The sequence below is a fragment of the Apteryx mantelli genome, chromosome 11 (genome assembly GCF_036417845.1).
Source record: "Apteryx mantelli isolate bAptMan1 chromosome 11, bAptMan1.hap1, whole genome shotgun sequence".
NCBI classification, from domain to species: Eukaryota; Metazoa; Chordata; class Aves; order Apterygiformes; family Apterygidae; genus Apteryx; species Apteryx mantelli.
In genome coordinates, this window is record NC_089988.1 from 13,536,588 (window position 1) to 13,545,237 (window position 8,650).

Sequence of the window (8,650 nt, forward strand, 5' to 3'; positions counted from 1 at the left end):
GATGGACTTTGCCTAAAGGCAGTGCTGGGATTCAGTTGTTTGGGTACAGGTAGATAATCCAAGATGCCCTAGGGCACTTGCCCAGTGCTACTCCAAAGGGCCATGGCTTTCCTGGAGGTCCCATGCTGGAACTACTAGAAACATGTGGTTTTGCTGGACACCCCAGGCACTTGACATGGCCCTGCAGGCCTATTTCTATGTCATTAAATCACGTGTCTGCACTGAATTACATTAGCTGTTTGTAACATTGGGATCTTCATATGTCTCAGCTTCATAGTGAGAGGAACACTAGTTGTAGAAGGCATCTAGGGTCATTTCAGATGGCCAAGGGAAATTCTCCACCTGGCCCCTAGCTGATGCTCCATAAGGACGTGGGTTTCCCAGTTGCTCCATCAGAGCAAGAAGACACTGGCACATGCCTTGGACCACCTCTGTCTCTTCCAGTGTCACCAGGTGTTTGCATGTGAGCAACTGGCTCCCACCCTCCATCTAAAGTGATTATAACCGGAGCTTAGGCAAGGAGCTCCCATGCAGACATCTATGTTGTGCCCACTTCAGTTTTGGCAAGGGGAATCCCACCTCCTGTGTGTCTGTGGAGTTCACGGGAGTTAGCTGAATCCCATTGCATCCCAGGGGTTTCTAAACAGGCATGAGATGCCCAGATTGACTCATCTGCATCAAGACCTGAAGAATGGGAAAATGAACTGCCTTCCTGACCACTTCTAGGTGTCCTGCCTAGTTGAAACATGGGAATATGGATTTCCAAAGTGGGACATTTCCAGCTCTTGTAGATAACCATCCTCTGATGAAACAAGCAACAATGCTGTGACTGGTCTCTCTGCATTGTTTCTAGAGGGACCATCAGTGATTATTTTGTTTTACCTCAGTGAACATTTCTCAGGAGAAGGGAGCACAAGGGACAGAGAAATTCATGAGCTCAGCTGGGCCTCTGCTCCTGAGTGGGGCCAGGCTCCTGGGATGGAGGGAGCTCCTGGCAACCGGGCAGCACTGCCCAAAGACAGCTGTGTCCAGGAGCAGCTCCTCTGCAAAGAGCAACAGGGCTCCAGGCTCTGTCTGCAATTGCTGACAGAAGATGATAGAAGACAGGGACAAGTAAAAGGCCGTGTGGAGTGGGAGGAGAGAGGAGAGCTCCTTGTGGGAGAAATCTTCACAGCCCCTGACACGGTAAGTCTCTGGCTGTGGAGCAATGCTATAGAGGTTCCTGGAGGGCTCTTCTAAACCCAACCCATCCCATCAAATCCCATATCTGTTTTTTAAGGATGTCTCTCCTGGTTTTTCTTTTGCAGAGGAGGCAGAGACGCTTCAGAACAGGGATTTGCCTCCACATCATTAAAGGGACAGGGCATCCTGCTCCTTTTTCTTGGGGACAGCTGCAGGGGTGTGCAGCCAGTGTGTGCACACAGGTCTGTCCAGGGCTGTAATTCACAGCAGTGTCCTTGTGCTCCAGGGTGCTGTGTGCCTGGGGCAGTGACTGTGCCGCCTGCGAGGGTCAGCACTCAGCCTGCCTGGGGAGTTCCCTGCAGCACTGTGGGGAGAAGCTCTGGGTGGGAGGAGAGACGCCCTGGCAGGGCAGGTTCATTCTCTCCTGCTGTGAGGGTGCTGAACGGGTCATGGCTGCCCACAGCTCCAGCTCACTCCCAGAACATTTCTGGAGGAGACTTTCCAAAAGGAAGGTCAAGGCAGCAGATACATGAAAGGGAAGGAGCTGTCATGAGTCTGTGCTTTCACTTTGATTCTCTCTGGCTAGGGCGAAATGGGATTGGATCTGTCAGGTTTAGACAGGGGACTGAGACAGTGACACTGAGAGAGGAGCAGCTCTGGGAGGGACTCAGCAAATGCCTTCATGCACCCCTCAGCCTAAGGACAGAACCAGCATCACCTTTCCAGCCTCAGCAAGGTTTCTCTCCCCTGCTCCATAGCACCTCCAAACACGGAGGCGCCCTGGGCAGCGTCCTGCCCCCAGGAGGTTTCTGCAGGGCAGAGCTGAGCTCACAGCAGGTGGGATGGGGTGTGTGAGCACTGAGAGGGGAGAGACATGGGGACGGATAAACAGTTCCCCACAGGGGCGGCTCCAGGCAGCAGAGTCATGCTCCAAGTGTGAGAGGAAACTGTCAAGTCCAAGGCCTCCTCTCCTCTCCCAGCCAGCACAGCCCTCTGCTCTCAAGGCTGGGGGGTCCAGGGCAGGAGTCGTTTCCTCGCCTGAAAATCCCTTCAACACTATGAGTGGGTTAAATCTGACTGGAACTGTCAGTAATTTAAAATTTTAGTCCCCCCTGTTCCCATCTACGTAGTGCTGTAGGTCAGGGCTGACTCCTCTGGAGCCCATGGGCAGAGGCCCCTGCTCCGCATGGCAAAATCAGCCAGCACAAATCAGAGCTCAAGCCACAGAGATCAATGATGGTGCTACTGAGATGCGGAGAGGTAATGTGTGTGTGTTTGGTGTGTGTGTGTGTGGGGGGGGGAGGGTGTTATGAGAAAGCTTTGCTCAGAGAAGCCTGTTCTAACTTGTCAATGTCTCTTCTTCCTCAGACAGTCCCCCTGTGTCGCAAAGGAGCAAATGTCCAACAGCAGCTCCCTCAACGAGTTCCTCCTCCTGGCATTTGCGGACACACGGGAGCTGCAGCTCTTGCACTTCTCACTCTTCCTGGGCATCTACCTGGCTGCCCTCCTGGGCAACGGCCTCATCATCACAGCTGTAGCCTGTGACCACCGCCTCCACACCCCCATGTACTTCTTCCTCCTCAGCTTCTCCCTCCTCGACCTTGGCATCATCTCCACCACTGTCCCCAAATCCATGGCCAATTCCCTGTGGGACACCAGGGCCATTTCCTACTCAGGATGTGCTGCCCAGGTCTTCCTGGTTCTCTTCTTTTTAGGAGGAGAGTGTTGTGTTCTCACAGTCATGGCCTATGACCGTTTTGTTGCCATCTGCAAACCCCTGCACTATGGGACCCTCATGGGCACCGGAGCTTGTGTCAGAATGGCAGCAGCTGCCTGGGCCAGTGGTTTTCTCCATGCTGTGCTGCATACTGGAAACACATTTTCAATACCACTCTGCCAAGGCAACACAGTGGACCAGTTTTTCTGTGAAGTTCCCCAGATCCTCAAGCTCTCCTGCTTGGACTCCTACCTCAGGGAAGTTGGGCTTCTGGTGGTTAGTCTTTGTTTAGGCTTTGGGTGTTTCATTTTCATTGTGCTGTCCTACGTGCAGATCTTCACTGCTGTGCTGAGGATCCCCTCTGAGCAGGGACGACACAAAGCCTTTTCCATGTGCCTCCCGCACCTGGCAGTGGTCTCCCTGTTTATCAGTACCGGCTTGTTTGCCTACCTGAAGCCCCCTTCCATCTCCTCCCCAGCTCTGGATCTGGTGCTGGCTGTTCTGTACTCAGTGTTGCCTCCAACTCTGAACCCCCTCATCTACAGCATGAGGAACAAGGAGCTCAAGGATGCCCTGAGGAAAGTGATCCAATGGGTCCAATGTCAGCACCAATAACTGTCCATTGTGCATCCATTCCTCAGGGTATCTGGAATCAAGGCTGTGTGCTGTGTGTTTATTTCTTTCTTACTTTTCTTTTTTGCATCCATGTCAAAAAACAAACAACAACAACAAAAAAATCCAGTTTGTGTCATGTCTCGTCAGGAATCTCTCGTTTGAATCTGACCCAAAGTCCATGTTGAAGCAGGAAGCCAGGCTTCCCCTTTCATCAGCAGAGGTGGGAGAACCTCAGAGCCCCACTAGTCTGAGCTCCCATGGATGTCCTGAGTGCAATGCAAAGAGTTTCCCTTTGCAGGGTCCCTTTCGGCATTGTCTCTTTCAACACCAAGGGAGCTCAGGGGCGCAGAGTCAGGCTCACATGAGCACAGGCAGGGGGAGGCCATGGGTCCCATGTCCATTAGGAGAGCTCAGCTCCCCTGGCCACAGTCAGGGTGTGATCCCACACCCCTCTTCTGTGAGGGTGGCAGCCGGCTGTCACCATGGGCTGGTCACTTGCCTCTGCAGAGCTCCACCACCCAAAGCGAAGTGGGAGTGGAGGGGAGGAGATACTGGACAAAGCCTGTGGGAACAGACCTTCTGCTTCTCAGGACCATTCCCCCACTGCCACAGCAGGCATTTCCTGTGCAGCCTTTGTGTGGGGGCTGCAGCTTTCTTGGAGACATGTCCACCAACAGCAGCAGGACTTTCTCTTTTCAGGGCCTTTCCAAATCTGCCCTTTCTTCAGAAGATGGAGTCAAAAATACACCCAAAGAATTGCACCACAAAAGGGCCTGCTGCTCTGCTTGTGAACTCCATGGGATGCGGGGAACAAGCTCCGACTCTACATGTGGTCTGATAGGGACTGAGGGCTGGATCCAGGATTCATCTCTTGGTGACCAGTGCCAGTGGAGATGGGGAACGGTCTCTGAATTTTCTGCCTGGGACTGTCCTACAGGTGACAGTGCTGATGAGAGATGCCCATCCTTCTGGAGGGGAATCTGAGCCCCAGGAAAGTTCAGGGGATCTCCAGGGACAGCGTGTGGTGGGGGTGGGCAGTGAGTAGAGCCTCGCAAAATGAGGGATGGTCCACGGTGGAGTGACCAGAAGGTGAAGCACTAAATTTAGGTAAGCATGGGGAAGTGAGGGCTCTGCAATCCCCAGAGAGGCATTGGGGACCCAGGAGGCCCAGGGAAGGGGCACGGGGAGAGTGATTCCTACACCCTCAGTGAAACACCACAGGCTGCAGCTAGTGCACAACCAAACTCATCTCCTGCCATTGCAAATGCCCTGAGGTCACTCTGAGAACCATCCATGAGCACAGACACATGTCAGCAGTATCAGTGGTGTTGATCCCTGTCCAGATGGGTCTGCTTCCTGCCGCGACCAGCATGGCCAGAGCCGAGTCAGGAGTCACCCCACGGCCTCATGACCCCACAACCTAATCGCTCTGCAGAGCAGCACCACCAGCCCAGGGCCCTGCAGGGAGCACAGGGCAGGGGTGCATGAACAGCCAGGCCAGCATGGACACACTGACCTGGGGAAAGGCTCTCTGGCGAGCAGGGATGTCCCAGGAGAGAAGCAGGGCAGCATTCAGAGATAGGAAATGAGAACGAGAAGCAGGTTTCCCTGTGCACCAGCTGGCGGCAGGCAGCTCTGTCCCCAAGGCAGCAGGAGCTGCCAGAGGGGCTGCAGGGCCACGGCTCTCATGCTGTGCTGGGCAGCAAGGTGGGCATGGAGGGGTTGCAGGCAGACAGGGAGGGGGATGTGCTGGGCACAAGAGCAGGGGAGACAGAGAGTGAGCAGCCTCATTGAGGGGCCTCTTGCCCCTGCTGGGGGCCTTGGACCGTGCCTGTGATACACTGTGGACATGGCTGTGCCTGGCCCTGCACCTCTCGGGTCCTGACTTGTCCCTGTCCCCATCCTGCTGCCTGACTGCCCATCTCTGCCTTGGACTTGCCTCCAACTACAGGCAAGAAAGCCTTGGCAAGGGAAGCTGGCATCCAAGGAGATCCCAAAGAAGGCTGTAAATGCAAAAGGTGACCCTGTATCCATAGCAGCAACTCTTGCCTGACAGGCAATTTAAAGGTGTCAGGAGAGCTTCAGATTTGGACCCTCTACCCAGGGAACACTGCGTGCAGAGTCTTAGCTGCATGAAGAAGCAAAAGCAGTCACTTGGGGTCTGATTTGATGATGCCCAGTTATGACAGCAGGTCTTTCTGCGTCACAGCTCGACTGTTTATGAACCATTTGTGACTGGGTTCCTGCTAGAAAGAGGATGTTGTCGGGAGCAGCAAGAGTGGGGCTGCTCCATGTGGGAAGCAGAGCTGGGAGCTGAGGGTGCCTGCAAGGCAGGCAGGGCAGGAACCCACTGATGAGGTGTGCCATCCCACAGTGCCCAGACAAGAAGAGCAGAGCAAGTTTGGGGATGGTAACTGGGGTCAGGCACAGTTCAGCGGTGGCCAGACAAGACTGGAGGGCTCCCACCAGCCCTGCTTTGCACTGGAGCTTGGACTGGAGAACTCCAGAGGTCCCTTCCCACCAAAACTCCTCTGTGACTCCATGAATTCTTGCTCCTCAGTCTCTAATTCAGCATGGCTGGCAGTGGGATGAGAGCATGCAGGGCAGGACAGAACGAGCCCCATTCTCGGCTGGGATCTTCACCCCAAATTCCCTGCTCCTCCCCCTGCTCCTGGCACTTCTGCTGCTGTGCCCATGTCAAACCCTCCTGCCGCCAGACTGCCCTGGGCCCGAGGCAGCTCCAGCTCCCTCCAGGGCTGCGCTGGAGCCTTTCTGGGGTGGGCTGAGGTGGGACTGGCACTGCCAGGGTGGGTCAGGAGAGGGCAGCTCTCCTCAGCCACACTGGGGCTGCGGCTGGGCATAGCATTTCCATGGGGAGCTCCCTGAGCAGCCGCTCCGGGGGATCCTCCACCTCTGCCCTGGCAGCAGCACCAGCGCTCAGGGTGCTGGGGTGTACATGCACAGAGCGTTGAAAGGGGACGGGCTGCCTGGGTGGATAATGGAGACATTGTCTGTGCATGCAGGGATGGAGTGAGGAAAGGCAGAGCTCAGCTGGAGCTGGCACCAGAGACCTCAGACATGGAGAGGGCTGTGGTATTATTAAAAGATTCTTAAATAATCCCCCGGAGTTTGGGGGGTCTGAGAACCTGCGGCCTGCCCAGTCTGGGCTGGGCCCCACGTGGGGGTCAGCAAACAGCCGTGCTCCAGGATCTGCCAGGCTCTGGTGCAGAAGAGAGGTCATGCAAGGCTGCCTTTTCCCCTCCATCGGGATACAGTGACCTGCAGGAGGATGCAGGTGGCCATGGACAACCCCACAGCTGGGGTGAGCAGCCAGCACAGGAAAAGGGGTGATGTGAGGGGCTGGTGTGGGATGATGGACTTGAGGCAGCTTCCCCAGTGTGTCCATGCAACACAGGGAACAACCTGGGATCTTCTCTCCTGCACCCGCCATGTCCTGGTGCCTTTCCCAGGAGACCTGCATTTGCCCTGCAAGCACACAGCTCTGTGCTCCCACACTGCCATTCACACAGAGTAGCTGCCTGTTGGCATTTTTTTCCCCTCCTGGGCCCTTTCCAGCCCAGCAAAGACCCTCCCCAGCTCTCCCCACCTCCCCTGCCCTCTCCCCAGACCACCCACCAGAGCAGCCCAAGCTGGGGGTGCCCAGCAGCAGTGCCCGTTACAGGGGGCTGCAGAGCTCTGGGCACTCACTCCACAGCCACAGCCCCTCTGAAGGGCACAGCAGGTCGTGGGGGGCAGAGAGGGGTGTCAGCCTCCCCATCAGACCCAGGGCTGGGGGCAGCAATGGCCCAAGGAAATGGAAGCCAGTCACACTGTGTCTCTACTCCTCTTGTGACCAGGAAATCCTTAACCCTGGCTGCCTGAAGCCCCTCTGGGCAGCCCCTCTCCCCAGGACAGCACAAGACTCCTGGCCCTGAGGCTCCTCAGGCAGCTCCAGTGACAGAGCAGCCTGCCCTGAGCTGACACACATAGAAACAGGTTTTCATTTATTCCCCCCCACAGAAGCAAACAATTGTGCCTTTGCTCTTCTCCAGGGATGTCCCTGCTCCCCAGAGAGCCTTTCCCCAGGTCAGTGTGTCTGTGCTGGGCTCACCAGCCATTCATGCACCTCTCCCCTGTGCTCCCCACAGGGCCCTGCACTGACAGGGCTGCTCTGCAGGGCAAGTGGACTGTGGGGCCCCGGGGTGACTCCACACTGGCCATGCTGGTCAGGGCAGGCCCAGCTGCACCACCATCATTGCACCTGACAATCCCCTCCTCAGGGTCTGTGTCTGTGGAGAATGATTGGAGCAATCACAGGGCATTTCCAATGGCTCAGGGGTGTCATAGACCCAGCCCACTGCCTCTCCTGAGATTGCAGAGCTCTGATTTCATGCATTCTTTGGCTTAGCCCTTTGCTTTGGGTGACTCCACTTGGTTTTCTGAGACTCCACTCACTGCCCATCCCAGGAATGGGCTGTCCCTGGAGATCCCCTGTGCTCTTCTGGTGGCTCATAGTCCCTTCCAGAAGGATGGGCATCCTTCACCAGCCCTCTAATATGTGAAACCGTCCCTGGCAGAGACCTCTTGACCACTCACCCTCCTCAAGGGCACTGGGCACCCTCAAGAGAGGGATGAATCCAGCCCTCATTCCCTCATACATTACCCAAAAGAGCAGATGCCCCTTAGCAAATGGAAAACCCAAGCACAGCAACAGGGCCTTTTCAGGTGCAATTCCCTGAGTGCATTCTTGGCTCCAGCTTGGGAAGAAGAGCCCAACCTTCAGGCACAGTACTAAGGAGATCCCCTTTTATTACAGTGGTGCTACTTGGGAGGCCAACTCTGACACAGTGATGAGCAGATTTACAGAAGTCCTCTGGGTCAGACAGCAGGGTTTGTGCCTCTGGAGAGGTGGGATGAATTCAAGCATTTGTGCACAAACATGGCTATCACAGACAGAACTCCGAAATCACAAGAGTTGCCCGAGATAAACTGGAAATCACTTGTGAGGAGAGATGGGCAGCTCATTGCTGCTGAAATAGTAACAGCTGAAACAGCTTCTTCAATGAGTCCTTGACCTCTTTGTTCCTCAGGCTGTAGATGAGAGGGTTCACTGTTAGAGGTACCAAGGAGTACAGA